Below are 18249 nucleotides of genomic sequence, written 5' to 3' on the forward strand. Positions count from 1 at the left end.
AGCCAAACTTCCAAAACAGCTTGGCTCTGTAGAACAGGGAAAATAATTATTATGCCTTTTCACACTTCTGAGTTCATGACTGAGATGCCTGTGATAAGAGATTTTTTTAAAAATACATATTTTATTGATTTTTCACAGAGAGGAATAGAGAGGGATAGAGAGTTAGAAACATCGGTCAGCTGCCTCCTGCACACCCCCTACTGGGGATGTGCCTGCAACCAAGGTACATGCCCTTGACCGGAATCGAACCCAGGGCCCTTCAGTCCCCAAGCTGACGCTCTATCCACTGAGCCAAACCGGTTAGGGCTGCTTTAAATATATATATATATATATATATATATATATATATATATATATATATATATATATATATATATAATTAGCCGAACCAAGTTCTCCTGTCTCTCTGGACCCCTTGCTTTTTATTAACACAAATTGTCCTAAAGCAAGGTAGATATACATACCAAAGGTCAGGGTTTGGTATACAGAATCCATTGTCAGATTTGGGAAACTGCCTACAGCTGTTCAGGTGTTTGGCCAGTAGGAGGCAATAACATGTAGATTAAAATGCCCTCAGCTGTCTGGCAATCATTCATGCATCCTTTTCAGGTTTGGGGAAATGCCCTCAGCCATTTCCAGATGATTCAGCCCTGCTGACATGCTGGAATTGGCTTCTGGTGGTTTATAACTGATCCTTAAATCAAACACTGAGAAAGAACACAGACCTCACTTTGTCGCTGTGAGGATTAAATGAGATAAATATGGTAAGTGCCCAGCATAGAGAGGCAGATGTGTTCCTCTCTTTGCCTTCCTTTCTCCTTGATGATAGTGGATAGTTAGGAGGTTTTTGTGTGTGTGTGTGTTGTTGTTGTTGTTGTTTTTTAAAAAGGCCAAAAAACAAGTTGCCCTAAAGAGAACTGTTGATCACTTAAAACCAGACTGTGCTGAGATTTTTTAGTTTGCGACCCTGAGCCCTGTTTCACACACAATGCCCCCCCAACACACACACACACACACACACACACACACCCCTTTCAAAAGTCCCCACAATCCTCCTTCAAGCAGTCACCCCATGACTTCTACCTGCCTCTTACCCCACATGTTCTCATTACCTACCGGTAAGTGTTCATGGAATTCCTGAAATAGTCAGGCAAGTTATTCACTGATCAAGGAACCTGCTCTCCCTTCTAGAAATCCCCCCTGTACCCGATTCCTGAGGCAGTTCCAGTCCCTGCGAGTCCAAACCAATTGCATCAGAACATACTACGCAGCAGTTCCTTATAAAGTTAAATGTGCAGTTACCATATGACCAGGCCATTCCACTGCTGCTGTTACCCAAGCGAAATGAAAGTGTCTGTTCAACAAAGATGTATACCCAAATGCACCTAGCAACTGGATTGGTCATCATGGGAAACTGAAAGCAACCCAGATGTCTGTCAACAAGAGAATGGACAAACTGTGGTCACCGCACACCGTGGAGCCAGCTGTGGAAAGGAAGGAACTACTGATACAAGCAACCACACAGCTGAACCTCCGGCCGAGCCAAGACAGCCCGCCATGCCATACATGCCGGTGATTCCATTTACATGAACTTCCAGAAAAGGCAAACGGGATCTGCGGTGAGGAGGGGATAACTGCTAAAGAGCAGGAAGAAATGTTGGGAACCGATGGAAAAGTTTTATAACTTGATTGTAGTGGTCATTTCCCAAGTGTGTATACATTGTCAAAACTCATCAAACGGTATGCTTTATTTTTTTATAACCACTGTGAATAATGAGAACTAATTCTGTGTGTGAGTGTGTGTCTGTGTAAATATCTAGTGCTAACTGAAGTGATTCTCCTTTTTTATTTAATTTTTTTAGTAACAATTGACATTCATTGTTATTTTATATTAGTTCAGGTGTACAGAATAATGATTAGAGATTTATATATTTTTTCTCTTTTTTTAGAGGTTTATATAATTTACTAAGTGATCACCCAATAAGTCTGGTACCCACCTGGCACCATACATGGTTATAGTATAGAGGCCTGGTGCGTGAAATTCCTGCACGGGGGAGGGGGAGGAGACAAGAGGTCCCCCTCAGCCCAGCCTGGAACCCCTCAGGGGATGTCTGGCAGTTGGCCATCCTTCTCACAATCCTGGACCACTGGCTCTTAATCACTCACCTGCCAGCCTATTGGCCCCTGCCAGCCTAATCGCCCCTCACTGCCTCTGTGTGCTGACCAGGTCACCCTCAACTTCCCCCTCCCTGCTGGGCTGGTCGCTCCCAACTGCCCCACCCCGCCAGCCTAGTTGCCCCTAACTGCCCCCCACTGGCGACCTGGTCACTCCCAGCTGCAGCCTAGTTGCCCCTAACTGCCCCCCACTGCCGACCTGGTCACTCCCAGCTGCCCCTACCACCAGCCTGGTAGCCCCACGAAGCCTGCTTGTTCAGTCATTTGGTTGTCCCTACTAACCCTCCCCTTCACTCTCCCTCCACCTGGTTGTAGGCAGCCATCTTGTGAGGGCATGAGGGTTAATTTGCATATTACCTCTTTATTATATAAGAGAGACTTTATTCCCTGTGCTGTACTTTGCATCTCCATGACTATTTTGTGACTACCAATTTGTACTTACTAAGCTCTTCACCTTTCCACCCAGCCTCTCATCCCCCTTCCATCTGGCAGCTATACTTTGTTCTCTGTATCTGAGTCTATTTCTGTTTTGTTTGTTTTTCGAACCATACACTTCAAATTGGTGCATTTCCTTGTATGCAAATCTTACCTCAGTGAAGTTGAGCTTTTTAGAACTGTTCTGTTTCAGCTGGTCTCTCAGAGACGGGCCCTAAAGATAACAACTGGATTGTAACTAAAAGAAGGCGCCGTCCGGGCAGGTATCCCAGAAGGGCCAGCTCCAACCCCAAATCGAGCGTGTTGCCCAGAAGCCTCTCCCCAGGGTTCGCTTTGCACAAGTTCAAAAGCAGCGAGGGGGAGTAGGTTTCCTAGCTCAGTTCACCACGCCAGACTTTATCCCGCTGCCTGCTGAGAGCAGGCCTGAACTATTTCAGGCCCAAGGGCAACATCCTTGAGAGATTTCCATCTGGAAAGAGTAGGAGATCACCATGGCAATCTGTCCCGGCCCCAGGCCTGGCGGGACTCCAAAGCACACAAATAAAGCCATTGGAATGTGGCACAGAGTTCAGGGAGGGGAAACCAGGAGGCTGCCAAGTTTTCATGAAAATCAACAATGGGAGGCCTCAGCCCCTGGAAGGTATCAGGAAGCTCGGGTCCTGGCAGGATTAGCCCAGGGAGATCTCTCTCTCTCTCTCTCTCTCTTTCTCTCTCTCTCTCTCTCTCTCTCTCTCTCTCTCTCTCTCTCTCTCTCACACACACACACACACACACACACACACACACACACTCTCTCTCTCTCTCTGCTTGGAGGACAGCAGCATTGCCTCTTGAAAAAGAGGCCTGATGCAATGAGAGCGCCTGGCAGTGGACACTTCCTGGTAGCCTCAGGCAAGTTTCTGAACTACTTAACCACGTGGCCCACTGCCCTGCCCCCCCCCCCCCTTCACATCTTTGCACAGAGGTCACCTTCTCCATGAGGCCTTCCCGGGTTACCTGAAGTCAAAATGCAGCCTACCCCCACCTCAAACTCCTGCTCCTCTTTACGTTTCTCCATAGCACTTAGCACCACCTGACATACAATATATGTTATTTATTTATCTTGTTTATTGCCTTGTTAATGTGTCAACCAAACATTAACGAATCAGAGGCTTTGCTAGAATTACTTGACAAAGTTTTATTCAAGGGTTTTAAATGAGTGACTTTGCAACTCAGGAAACACTATCAGGTGATACCCAGAGTGTTCTGAAGAAAATGGTTTTTATAGTATAAAAGCACTTTTTTTTTGTTTTGTTAGAAGAATCAGTCCTGCAATCTTAACTTCTGATGTGCTCTGAGGTTAAGCTCTTCCAGATGCCCAATGGTTTAGATACATGAACATTCTTTCCCACATTTTTTCAGAAGATTACCTACAGGATTTATTTATCTCCAGGCATTGACACGCAACTAGAAAATTCACAAGTTTAGGTTTCCAGCTAGTTAAATGAAATTAAATCATTTTCCTTATGTTTTAGTCTACTCTGATTCTCTGTTTCCCCTTAGTGACTCCACTGTGTTTCTGCACTCTTTCCTCATATGTCAGCTCCATGAGGTCAGTGATTTTTTTATTATTTTTTTATTGTTTAAAGCACATGTGTCAAACACAAGGCCCTCGGGCCAAATCCGTCCCGCCAGGCCTTGCAATGTGGCCCGCACCGCACTGTCATCACTGCACTCCGCTGCGTTTCCATCACAATGACAGTTTATGACTGTTCAGTAAACCATTCGGCCCGAGATTTAGGCTGGATTTTAGATTTTGGCCCCTTCTCTGATTGAGTTCGACACCCCTAGTTTAAAGTATTACATATGTCTCCTTTTTCCCCCATCCATCCCTCCCTGGCCACTCCCACCCCCCAGCACATGTCCCCACCAGTGTCTGTGTCCATTGGTCATGCTTATAGGCATGCATACAAGTCCTTTGGTTGATCTCTTACCTGCCCCCAGCCGCCCCCACCCTGCCCCGAGGGCAGGGATTTTTATCTGTTTGTTCATGTTCTATCTCCAATGCCTAGAAGAGTGCCTAGCACATAGTATGTGTACATGGAACATGGTAGAGCATGAACTCCTCTGAACATCTGTTTTCTCATCAGCAAAAGGAGGAGGATGTTACTCCCATAAGGTTAACGTGAGGATTAAAGGAATGAGTTTAAGGTTAATGTGAGGATTAAAGGAATGAGTTTAAGGTTAATGTGAGGATTAAAAGTATGAGTGTAAGGCTGTGGGTTAAGTGTCCAGCCCTTAGCTCGGGCACTGGCATCACTCACTGTTATAGCTTCCATTTGTGAGGCTTAATCATCAGCAGGCCCCATTGCCTCCCTCTAGCACTTTGGTCCACGTTAAGAACAACTTCCGTGGGCTCTTACCCTGCCTCCCTGACCCCTGAGCCCAAGAACTTACCCATGTCCTACTTCTGCAAAACCACTGGAAATTACAGACAACGGAATCAGAGAGTCAGTTCACAGAGGCATTTTCCTGTCTGAATATTTGTCAAGAGGCTGAGTAGATGAACTCATTCATTCATTGGCAAACAAGGTCTTCAAAAGTGAAAAGGCTATTTGAAGAGGCAGGAAATGTTTAACCTAATGTAAAAGGGGAGAACAGGCATTTCTTGTATCCTTAACGTGTGCCAGGTGGCACGTTAGGCGCCTGACGTGTCTTATGTTGTTTCATCCTTGTGTTAATCTTTCAAGGAAGGAATCTAAGAACAAAGGAATTGAGGCCGACATGTCAGGACACCAGCCTTAACTAGCAGGGCGGGAGTTGGACCCTGAGCTGATCCAGCCCTAAAGCTTGTGTTCCGCTGTCTCCACCCACCTTCTTTGGAAACTCACTTGGTAGAAGACCTCTCTGCCAAGCTAGGAAGTTTGGATATATTCTCTAAGCCAGTGTTTCCCAAACTTTTGACATATGTGTACCCCTTCTATAATTTTCGTAACGCTGAGTACCCCTCATACTCATGAGAACGTAGAATTAGGCACAGCTAAGCACGGTGCAGTGCATATCCCCACCAAACTCCGTGCAACGCGTACCCCCACCAAACTCTTCCCGTACCCCTGGGGATGCGTGTACCACACTTTGGGAAACACTGCTTAGTAAGCAAAACAAAAATTAAAACAAACAAACAAAAAAGGAGCTGAGTATGAATGCATGGGAGCTATTAAGGAAGGAGGAATGATTTCTGCCTGAGATAAAGCAGAAAAGCAACAGAGAGGAGGTGGGCCTGCCTCTGGGACTTGTATTTCTGGTTTGTCAACACCTTTGCAGAAGTTATCACTGGCTTTTCATTCCAACACTTGACAATGAGCGGCTCTTTCTAATCACATGGTCATCTGGTCAGATTTTCAGCAGATCATTCCTTGGGGATGTTATTTTTACTTAGAGCCTTCTGCATCATTTTATAGCCGGAATTTAGCATGTCCTGACAACAGCCACTCTCCGAATGGCTGGACTCCCCAGCACTATGAACCTTTAATACAGTACTTTGGAGTCTGCTTGAACCAGCTCTTTATGACTTGGTTCAGTGGCTTCCTATAGATACCTTGAAATTCACCAAGGTAAAAGTGTTTATATCACAGAAACCAATACATGCTACAAACCAAGACCTCCCCCTCCCTTAGAGAGCCTGTTGTTAAACATTGCCCAGCAAACAACTAGCTTACCTATATATATATATATAGCGAAAGAGCAGAAGGAACCCTGGACGGAAGTCAGAAAACTGGAGTTTCAGCCGAGACCGGTTTGGCTCAATGGATAGAGTGTCGGCTTGGGGACTGAAGGGTCCCGGGTTCGATTCCGGTCAAGGGCATGTACCTTGGTTGTGGGCATATCCCCAGTAGGGGGTGTGCAAGAGGCAGCTGATCGATGACTCTCTCTCATTGATGTTTCTAACTCTCTATCTCTCTCCCTTCCTCTCTGTACAAAATCAATAAAATATATATATATGTATTTTTTTAAAAAAAAGAAAAGAAAACTGGAGTTTCAGCCTGGTGTTGTTACTAATTCACAGTAAGTCTTAGGCAAGCCATTTCATTTCTCTGGGCCTCAGTTTCCTTAGCAATTAAATGTAGGGAGATTGACTAGATTAAAAAACCAGGATCACTAAATCCTGCATTATTTCCCAACAAGAAAGCAGCTTAGAAATTATTCAAGCAGTTCTCAATATTAAAAGAAAAAGAAAACCAAAATAATCCAATGTAATAAAAGCCTAATAGGCAAATTGTCCTCTCAACTGAAGTTCAACCACTTGTTATGACCCGCACTGACCACCAGCGGGTGGCACAAAACATGATGGGCGTCGGCAATGCAGTGCTGGCAGTGGGTGGCAGTGGAGGTGCTGCCAGTCCCGATGGGCCCTGATGAGAGTGGGACCACAGTGGGATGGTGGAGCAGGTGAGTGGGTGGCACCAGGCCAAGGTGGGTGCGAGCAGGGGCCCAGGTGATGCTCAGGGCCCTTCCATGCCAGAAGCTCATGCTTTAATCGCCGGCCAGGCCTAGGGACTGCACCCATGCACAAATTTCAGTACAGGGCCTCTAGCAATAAAATAAAAAGAAAACCATGCATAACCCCCATAATATGCCCAAATAAATTAACCTAAATAAATTGTGTTTGGTGGTTAAAAATCTTTCCAAATTGAAAATCTAAAACCCAAGAGGCATGAGAATAAAAGCAGTCAGTCCCCTGTCCACTTCTATCCAATAGAATGAGCACCTAAAATGGAGCAGTCACTGCTGGTCACTGATGCTGTCATGCTGAAGAAGACACTGCCCCTGCCTGGGGAGCTTACAGATGAGGGAGGCAGACAGCTAGGCTGGCATGCATCGTAAAGAAATGGTATCTATGTTCTGATGGGATAAGATCCATGTACGTGCTCTTAAGAAAGCACCATCAATGTTGGCAGAGTTGGGAATAGAGACATCTAATGAGGATTAAAGCCCAGAGTTCAAAGATGTTAGGAACATGGAGGAACTGCAGACGTGGAGAGCAGCTGAAAAACATGCACAAGTCGATGCTGGACAGGCCCATAGGAAGGGCCTTGTGTATCAGGAAAGGAAGTTCAGAATTTATCTTTAGAGAACTGGGGATTGTAAACAGGGGAATAATTTAAGCTTTAGAAAGCTCATTCAGGACTCATATGTAGAACAAATATCAAAGAAGCAACACTGAAAGTGGGAAAGCAGTTCAGAGGCTCTTGCAGCAAACCAAGTCTGCTGGCCTGGGGTAGAGCATGGGTGGACTAAGGCATGGAGCTGTATTGGGTCCTGGGGCTGCCATAGCAAAGTCCTGCACACCTGGTGGCTTAAATAACATGTGTATTCCCTCACAGTTCTGAAGACTAGAAGTCCAAACTCAAGGTGCAGTGGGACCATGCTGCCTCTGAGACTCCGGGTAGAATCTTCTGTCCTTCTTCCTAGCTTCCCTGGTAGTGCCCATCAATGCTTGGTGTTCCTTGGCTTGTAGCTGCCGTTATTCCCATTTCTGCCTTGTCATCACATGGTGTTCTCCCTGTGTGTCTCTCTTCACATCACAGTCGTAGTTGTTAGAAATAAGGAGATTTCCCAAATTGCTCCTGGTAGAAGACAAAACATACTTGGAAGTCAGACAGCAAGGCAAATATCTTTACTTCTACGTAGAAGTGTATGCACACATGGTCTGGAAGCACATGCACACTGAGCAGGTGGGCTGCTCAGTTTTATAACCCCTTATGCACGTGACCTGTTCCTGGCTCTTGATTGTCTTTCGAGATTGGCTAATTCAAAGGGAGGGGTTGGCCTTTGTTGTTCCAAGATGGCAGCCCCCAGGAGAGCTGCAAGCCATGTGGCCAATATGGCAGACGCCAAGTCACGCAGTACAAAATTTCTGTTCTTTGACAGAAAAGATGACTTGTTTCTTCTCACATAGTGGATTAAGGACACTCCACCACCTCGCTACGCTAGCATGATTGTATCTTACTTAATTCATGTCAACATAAGAAACATTCAAACCTATAGAGAATTTTTGTGAGTTTATTTAAGCCAAACTAATGACAATTGCAGGGAAGCAAAATCTCAACAGACTTAGAAAATGCTCCAGAGAATGGCAGTTTGACATCTTATTTTATACAGTACAATCTAAAAGAAGATGAAAGTGGGTTACATGAAATCCACTGGTGGTAGATTAGGGAAGTGGGAGAAAGCAAAGCAGGGAAGCCCCTGGGATTGGGTAAAAAGGAAAATGAAAGACACAGGCTTCTTTTACAGAGGTGAGTACAGGATCGTTAACAGTCAACAATTAACATCATAATAACAATGAGAGGATTCGGTCTCCACCCAGGTGCATCGGTTGTGCCCTGAGGGTCTGGAAAAAGGGAAGTTACCCTGACATTCCAAAGGTATATTGTGTAGATGCAAAAAGACAATAGGCTCCATTAAAGTGAAAGTTGACCTTTGCCAGGGAAGATTCTAGCCAGCCTAGACATGCCTACCCACCATAAACTGCTTTTAGTTAAAAAGTTTTCACTTCAGACCAGCCTATGTGGTTACTTTAGGTCTCTGAGCTTGTTAGGGATAGTATGCTGCCTCTTTTCATCCACAAAGGTGATGAGTTCTATTTTGGATGTGAGAGGGCAGGGTGGGGCGAGGATGAGCTCCCGACTCCGCCCCACAGGGCGGAGTTATCCCTAGCCCTCACCCAACCAATCAGGGTTAGCCGAGGCAGTGACATCACCACCGACCGCAGTAAAACCCCTAGACTGGGAGAAGTTCGCTCTCTCTTCCGCCATGCTGCTGGCATGGATGGGAGGGGCCATGCTAGCATGGAGAAGGCTCTTTTGTTTATTGCATCGGACTCGGCTCCCTGGTGGTCCTTGGGGATCATGAAGTCTGGGCATAACAGATGTATTTCAACTGGCTTTGGACTGGACTGAGCAGCCCTGGGGATTTTTTGACAACCCAGTTCAAGATCTTGGCTGCCTTTAGTACCATGAGTAACCCTCACCTAAAGACCTTGTCCAGATACAGCCAGTGACAAAATGTGCCACTTTCGCATGTATGTTAACGTAAAAGAATATTGAAACCTGTAAAGAATTTTTGTGAGTTTATTTGAGCCAAACTGTCAACATATACCAGGAAGCAGAACCTCAATGGATTAAGATAATACTCTGGAGAATGTGGGTTAGATCTGTATTTATACATCGCAATCAAAGGAAAGGGATGCAGGTGGCTTATGAAATCCATTGGTGATAGACTAGAGAGGAGGGAGAAAGCGAAGCAGGGAAAGCCCTGGGATTGGATAAAAAGTAAAATGATAGACACATACTTAGGTGAGTGCAGGAACAATGAACATAACAATGAAGGAGTTTGTTGTATCTGTCCTGATGCCCAGCCACTTTAGGTTGTGCCCCAAGGGGTCCAGAAAAAGTTACAAGTTACCCAGACATTTCAAGGGTCTGTTATTATAATTGCAAAAAGACAGATAGGCTTAGTTAAGGCAAAGATTGACCTTGTTTGGGAAGATACCGGCCTAAGATGCACTACCCACCATAACTGCTTTTAGTGAAAGGTTAATTTCAGACCATCCTTTGTGGTGACTTTAGGTCTCTGAGTTTGCAAGGCCACCATGCAGGCCTTCCCTGAGCTTGTCAGGTCAGCATGTGGCCCCTTTCGTCCAAAGGCATAAGGATTATTTTGAGTTATAGACACTTGAAGAACAGAAGGTATAAGAAGTATGAGAATAAACAAATCATCTTTTCTGTCAAATAACAGATAGACAGCCGCCATTTTGGACTGTGTGACTTGGCAGCCACCATGTTGGCCAAATGGCTTGCAGCTCTCCTGGGGGCCGCCATCTTGAAAGAGCAAAGGTCAACCCCTCCCTTTCAATTAGTCAATCTCAAAATACTGTGAGCCTGAGCACCAATCAAGAGCAAGGGACAGGTCATGTGCACAAGGGGTTATAACGCCGAGCAGCCCACCTGCTCGGTGTACATGTGCTTCCAGACCATGTGTGTGCACCCTTCTACATAGCAGTAAAGATGTTTGCCTTGCTGCCTGGCTCCCAAGTATGTTTTGTTTTCTACCAGAACCCCTGACTTGGGAGGCTCACCTTATTTCTAACAGAAGACATTCTGGATCTTGTCAATTTGGCTCAGTGGTTAGAACATCAGCCTGTGGATTGAAAGGTCTGGGGTTCAATTCCAGTCAAGGGCACATGCCTCGGTTTCAGGCTTGATCCCCAATAGGTTGTGTGCAGGAGGCAGCGGATCAATGATTCTCTTTCCTTGATGTTTCCCCTCTCTTCCAATTCCTCCCTCTCTGAAATCAATTAAAAATAAGGTTTTTAAAAGAAAAAGGACATTCTGATCTTCCTCCCCCTTTTCCTTCTGAAAGTAAGAGATAAAATTCCCATGTGAATGACACCCTCCCATTTCTTATCACCAGAGATGGTGGGGACAGAGGAGGACAGGGAGTCAAGGCAAAGAGAAACTCATACAAAGAGACCTTGTTAAAATAGCTCATCTTCCGTTAGTCTCCCCATGTATTTTACTTTTCCACAATTGCCTGTCATTGTTCAATCCAGATAGCAGTGGTGCCTCACACAACGAACTTAATTCGTTCCAGGAGCAAGTTTGTTATGCGAAAAGTTCGTTATGTGAAATGCGCTTTCCCATAACAATACATGTTAAAAAAAATAATTCGTTCTGTAGCATAAAATATGCTAAGATGACATAAAAAAAAGATAAATTTTTTGTTATTATTTTTATTTAGATACATCTAAAAACATAATTTAAAAAAAAAACAAACACATTTTTTTAATTTTAAGACAGACTAAGTAGAGTCTACCGAATCTTGCACATCTTCATCCATTTTCTGCTTTTTGGCCGATGGTCTCATGAAAAACCTGTCCAAAGTCGTTTGTTTTTCTCTTTTCTCCAACATCTGCCGGAAATAACGGACAAGAGTATCGGAGTAAAGATCGTTGATCCTGTTTGCTTCAGCTGAATCCGGATAGTGGGCATTGGTAAACTCCTGAACTGCTTTCCATTTGACCAGGATGTTCTTGATGTCAGCAGTTGGGATTGGTTGATTGTTTGATTGTTGCTCCTCGTTATCAGATGACGCTTCCCTTTGAGCATTGTCCTGTTGCTGGACCAGAAGTGCTTGGAGCTCTTCAGTTGTCAGCTCTTCTTCGTGTTCCTCAATAAGCTTCTCTACATCCTCTTCCTCTACCTCTAATTCCAACCTTTGGGCCACTGTGATGATGTCCTTCACCACTTCTGTGTCATCAACTACTGCTTCTTCCTGGGTCCACGAAGGCACAAGCATCTTCCAAGCAGAAATGAGGGTCCTTTGTGACACTTCTTCCCAGGCCTTCTGTATAAGTCGTATTGCCATAAGGACATCAAATTTCTCCTTCCAAAACTTTCGGACAGTCATATTGTCTCCACCAAACTCGCATTCTTCAAACACCTTATTAAAGAGGGCTCTAGTGTAGAGTTTTTTAAAGTTCGCAATAACTTGCTGATCCATTGGCTGAAGAATGGATGTGGTGTTTGGTGGCAAATACTGCACCTTGATAAAAGGATAATTTTCCTGCAATATTTCCTCTAGGTCTTTTGGGTGAGAAGGGGCATTGTCAAGTATCAGAAGGGCTTTGAGCGGCAGTTCTTTTTCCAGCAAGAATTTCTTCACGGCAGGAGCAAAGGTTTCCAGAATCCATTCGTTGAAGATAACTTGGGTCACCCAGGCTTTTTGATTGGACTTCCAATGGACGGGCAGTTTGGACTTAATAACGTTATTTTTCTTGAAAATTCTTGGATTTTCAGAGTGATAAACCAATAGAGGTTTGATCTTGAGGTCTCCGCTGGCATTAGACAAAAACATAAGGGTAAGTCTGTCCTTCATGGCTTTGTGTCCTGGAAATTTCTTCTCCTCTTTTGTAATGAAGGTTCTGCTCGGCATTCTTTTCCAGAAAAGACCCGTTTCATCGGCATTGAACACTTGTTGTGGGCAGTATCCTTCATCCTTAATACATTTTTGAAAGTTAATAGAGAACTTTTCTGCTTCTTTCTTGTCAGCACTGCCAGCCTCACCATGCATAGTAACGCTGTGGATTCCACACCTTTTCTTAAATCTAAAAAACCACCCCCTGCTGGCTTTGAATTCTTCTTCATTATCTTGATTGCTGCTACTTCCAGGGACGTTTTTCTTTAGATCGTCATAAATTCTCTTGGCTTTGTGACAGATAATATCTTGGGTTGTTACGTCACCTTTCACCTGCCTGTCCTTAATCCAAATCGCTAATAGCCTCTCCATTTCCTCGTGGATTGAAGACCTATGTTTTTCATGAAATAGTTTTGATACTCCTTTGGCTACTTTGGCTGATTTGATTGCATCCTTATTTGTCAAAATGGTGAAAATGGTGGTCTTGCTGAGGCCAAACTCTTTGACGAGGTCACACTGTTTTACCCCACATTCACTCCTTCTAATTATTTCCTGTTTCATTTCAACAGAAATCACCTTCCTGCTTTTTTTAGAAGCCATGATATAAAAAAAAATATTGAGTTTAACTTAAAAGGACGACTGCCGTGATACGTGCGTGATTTAATTCGTAATGAAGAACGATTGCCGCGATACGTGCTTAAGTTAAGCGCAGTGACTAACGACTGCCTGCAGTGCCTGCGCGGAAGGATGCAATACATCAGCAGCGATCGTGGAAGCTCGGGCGAAGCAGTCGTGGAAGCTCGGGCAAAGCAGTCGTGGAAGCTCGGGCGACTTCGTTGTGTGAAACGAAGTTCGTTGTATGAATCATGAAATGAAGTTCGTTGTGTGCAGCGTTTCGCTGTGCGAGGCGTTCTTTATGCAAGGCATCACTGTACATACACTTGGGCCTATCTCCTGTTTGGGTCTTCATTTTTGTATGGGACTTCCATGTCCTGCAAACATCTGTATGTTTTTCTCCTGTTGATCTCTCTTATCAATTTAATTCCCCGGCCCAGTCGGAGACCCTAAACTTTTGCCTCAGATCCTTTTAAGCCTGAAGACATGCTTTTTAACCCCTGTATTCTGCTAATCCTCTTCTCACTTAATTTAAAGGTCTTAATCTTTTTAAAAAATATATATTTTATTGATTTTTTACAGAGAGGAAGAGAGAGCGATAGAGAGTTAGAAACATCGATGAGAGAGAATCATCAATCAGCTGCCTCCTGCACACCCCCTACTGGGGACGTGCCCGCAACCAAGATACGTGCCCCTGACCAGAATTGAACTCTCAACTCTTCAGTCTGCAGGCTGACGCTCTATCCACTGAGCCAAACCAGTTTCAGCAAAAGGTCTTACTCTTGAGACAATCCAGTATCTAGGTGTGGGGAGGCTGGAGTTGGAAAGGAAACTCCCTTAATACCCTCTTTGCTGGTAGACTTGCTTCCTTAGATAATTCTTATGGAAAACCCTTTCACAAGGCCTAACCTTCTTTTGGAGGACTTTGCTAAAAGGGGCAAGAAATCGACAGTACATAGCAACCTTCTAAATTTTTTCCTCCATTTCCTCTAGTTTTGATTGGCATGACTCTGTCCCAATGTAGAACAGGAAATGGTTTGACTAAATGCCACTGCATAGAGACAATAGAGCAAAAGAGAGGTGTTTGGCCAAAAGGTGTTGAAGACATTCCATCTCTACCGGGTAGGAAAGGAATTAGAATAGAGAAAGTGAAAAGAAAAGGAGACCGCAGAGGGGCCATGGGGCTGGCAAATCTAATAAATTTGAAAAATTGTTGTAGTGGGAGCAACTGGGTGGGAAAAGGTGGAAGGTTGGGAAGGTGTGGTCACTGGGGGATGTCTGAATTCAAGATTTAAGAAATGAGGGAGTCCTAAGTGATGCAATGTCCAGGGGGTGGCCATGGCAGTGGGTACCTTAGGTGGAGCAGAGGTGAAGGTCCCTGGAGTTGAGGTCAAAGAGCTAACAGGATGCTCTCACCTAATTAAATGAAGAGATACCCCATGTTCATGGGTTGGAACCCTCAGTATTGTTGAGATACTTTAGTTATCTTAAAACTACAAATGTCCATCATCAGTAACTCATTGTTTAAAATGGTGGTTTTACATTTTATATTATTCATATCTGAAAAATATAAGCACTTTATTGGAACACTTTTATGTTGTTGAATTTGTTTAATTTTCAGGGTGGGCTTGATAAAAAAGTAATTTCTGAGCCTGTGAAGAAGGTGATGAGAACCTGGATTGTAGGGTTTTTATGGGGAATATTCCAGCAGTGAGCAAATCTCTTAGACTACTCTTTAGCTGTATCAATCTGAGATTAAGTCACAGTTTCAGAGGTAGAACCATGTGAAATTAAGAGGTCGTCAATTAAATGGTTCCTAGAGCAAGAAATCTTCAAATTTGCCATCTGTAAAGTGAAATTAATTCCTGTGTTCCTGGATGATAGAGCTGTATTACAGATAAGATTTGATTTTTAAAAAATATATTTTATTGATTTTTTTTTACAGAGAGGGAGGGAGAGAGATAGAGAGCTAGAAACGTCAATGAGAGAGAAACTTCGGCCAGCTGCCTCCTACACACCCCCTACCGGGGATGTGCCCACAACCAATGTACATGCCCTTGACTGGAATCTAACCTGGGACCTTTCAGTCCGCAGACCGACACTCTACCGCTGAGCCAAACCGGTTTCAGCAGATTCGATCTTTACATTACTGGAAAGTTAACTGTTTGCAAGCCAAGTTCTCATGCCCTGGTGAAACCAGAAAACCAAAAGTCCCATTTGCCTGACACTACTCGAGCCAATTAGGCAGAGACAGGGTTGAATCACATATGAGCATTTATTCCAATAACTAGGGGCCTGGTGCATGAATTTTGTGCAGGGGTAGGGTCCCTAGGCCTGGCCAGTGATCAGGGCTGATCGGGTCTTCTGGCTGCTGGCCAGGGCCTTCCTTCGTTCCGTGTGGCCCCATGTTGGTCAGCGCACATCATCGTAAGTATTATCTTTCCATGATAATAGGCTGTTCTCAGATGAGAATGGACTACATTCCAAGGTTGACTCCCAGGTCCTGGGGGCAGGGCCATACAACTCCCAGCCAGGATAGAGTGTGCTTTCTTTAATCAGAACAACACAATCATTGTTAACAAAGTTTGATTAATAGTTCTATTTTTTAAGATACATTTTATTGATTTTTTACAGAGAGGAGGGGAGAGGGATAGAGAGCTAGAAACATTGCTGAGAGAGAAACATCGACCAGCTGCCTCTTGCACACTCCCCACCAGTGGGGGTGTGCCTGCAACCAATGTACATGCCCTTGACCAGAATCAAACTGAGACCTCTCAGTCTGCAGACCAATGCTCTATCCACTGAGCCAAACCAGTTTCGGCTGATTAATATTTCTTATAACTAATAGCTAGTCCCCAATATTCTATTTCTGCCCCTTACACTGGGGCACCCCAATTTTAAGAGTTATGTTGAAGAGGGGGAACCGACCAACAAGGGAGACTGAGAAGGAATGTCCAGTAGGGTGAGAGGAATGTTCAATGTTGTCCTTTCTAGAAGCCAAGTGAGGAAAGTATAGTAGGTACTATATTTTTTAAAATATACTTTAGATTGATTTCTAGAAGGGAGAAGGAGAGAGATAGAAACATCATTGATAATAAAGAATCATTGATCAGCTGCCTCCTGCACACCCCACACTGGGTATCCAGCCCACAATCAGGGCATGTGCCCTGACCTCCTGGTTCATAGGTCAATACTCAATCACTGAGCCAAGATGGTCAGGCCTAGGTATTATATTAATCAGGATATAATCAAGGAAAAGAAAACCAGTCTACGTATTTCTTCTTCTTTCTTTTTTTTTTTTGAGAAACAATGTTTTTAACTTTGAAATCACAAATTCAGAGACTTGTAGACATGCAGTTCAATCCCATCCCCCACCTCACCCCACCCCACAGGAGGACGGGGAGGAAAGAGGATTCATTCTGATATTTATGATTTATAAAAATAAAAAAATTAAAAAATTAAAAAAAGGCTTTAATAGTCTGCTTGGAACACACAAACCAGCTATTTACTTCTTGCTACTACAACAAATGCTAACAGTTCAGTCCAGGGTACTGTGACCTCTGGCAGAGCAAGGAAACAAGTTATTTTCTCCTCTTGTGGTTATAGCACATTGCCAGACACATTTGCCTTTTTTTTTTTTAATATATTTTATTGATTTTTTTACAGAAAGGAAAGGAGAGAAATAGAGAGCTAGAAACATCAATGAGAGAGAATCATCGATCAGCTGCTTCCTGCACACTTTCCACTGGGGATGTGCCCACAACCCAGGTACATGCCCTTGACCGGAATCGAACCCAGGACTTTTCAGTCTGCAGGCCGACGCTCTATCCACTGAGCCAAACTGGTTTTGGCCACATTTGCCTTTTAATAAATGCCTTGGTGCTATAAGTTTCCCTTTCAATTCATGTAATTTCAAAAGTCTGTCAAAAAAAAGAGCCAAGAAACAAATATTGAATTATATTTTGTTGGGTCTTTCAAACCCTCAACCTCCAGATTATAAAAACGTCTTATATGTCTCCCATCCCAACCACCTGGCTTCTTTTCCATACATCTCAGACCACCCCTAGATACAAAACCAGCGGTGAAGCTGACACGGTCTATTTGGAGCCAGTGGACAGGAGGGCGATGAGACCTGATGAAGCACTTAGGACAGAATACAGTTCACTGTGGGCTTGTAGTTCTTCAATATGAAGAAGGATGCAACAATGACCAAGACCAGGAATAGGGTGTTGTTATAGAAGATGGAAAATGTAGCTTCATACTCAGCAACTTCCTTCTTCTTCCATAAGATTCTTTCATCTTTTTCCTTCCCAGACACCTTTCTATGATCAGCTTCAGAAAGTTCCCGAGTCACTTCTTTGGAGACAGCATCTCCCTCTTCTGGGCTACTCTGTGCTTGAGAACAAATTTCACACTTTTGTAGGCAAAGGCTACCCAGTAAGTGCTTACAAGGGTCATCACGCTCTTCAGAACAGCAGACTGGATAAGATCCAGACGCCACATTCGCCAGTGTAACCAGGTGGGGATGGCGAACACGATAAAGGAATTCCCAGAGAAGAGAGCGGAGGAGTTGGCCGAGAGGTTGCGACTGAGATCCTGAAGGAGCAGGCCCTCCCCAGTCTAGTTATTTCAAATAGAACAAATTAATAAAGAAACTGGCTACCGGAGTATTAGAAGCACAGGTCCTGAGTCGTTTCCCTGTCACGGGATGTTGCTCAATGGGAGGAGCAAAGGAGGGGGAGGCTGACTACTCAGAGATGATGAACTTCAGGAAACCATCCCACCCTGGGCTAAAGGAGCAAAAATGTTCCCCAAAGCTCAGAGGCACGGAGTCCCTAAGCCTCCTGTTGGCCGTTGGAGCAGGAACCCAGGAGCCTGCACTTTGCGGGTCATTGCTTCCTTCGCTGAAGTCACTGTTTCTATCCATTGTTGTCATTGTCCCTAGAGCCAATGCTGTCACCACCACCAATGCTGTCGTCGCTGCTGGCTTCTGTCACTGCTGCAGAAGATGCCCTCAAAATTCAGAGGCAGGAAGGGAATTTACTCTCTCCATCTTCTGTCTTTCCT

The 18249-nt window shown here is 44.3% G+C and overlaps 1 long non-coding RNA gene and 1 pseudogene across 1 annotated transcript; both read right to left on the minus strand.

Annotated features, from left to right (window-relative positions):
• Positions 1–4167: 4167 nt before the first annotated feature.
• Positions 4168–16829, minus strand: LOC118724675. Its single transcript, XR_004989673.1, has 4 exons — positions 16692–16829; positions 15279–15291; positions 13631–13636; positions 4168–4180 (listed from the first exon to the last, which is right to left on the minus strand). It is a non-coding gene; the product is annotated as an uncharacterized LOC118724675 (long non-coding RNA).
• A 239-nt stretch (positions 16830–17068) lies between these two features.
• Positions 17069–17791, minus strand: LOC118724674 (annotated as a pseudogene).
• Between the last annotated feature and the right edge of the window lie 458 nt (positions 17792–18249).

This window comes from Pipistrellus kuhlii, unplaced genomic scaffold (assembly GCF_014108245.1).
Source record: "Pipistrellus kuhlii isolate mPipKuh1 unplaced genomic scaffold, mPipKuh1.p scaffold_m20_p_2, whole genome shotgun sequence".
NCBI classification, from domain to species: Eukaryota; Metazoa; Chordata; class Mammalia; order Chiroptera; family Vespertilionidae; genus Pipistrellus; species Pipistrellus kuhlii.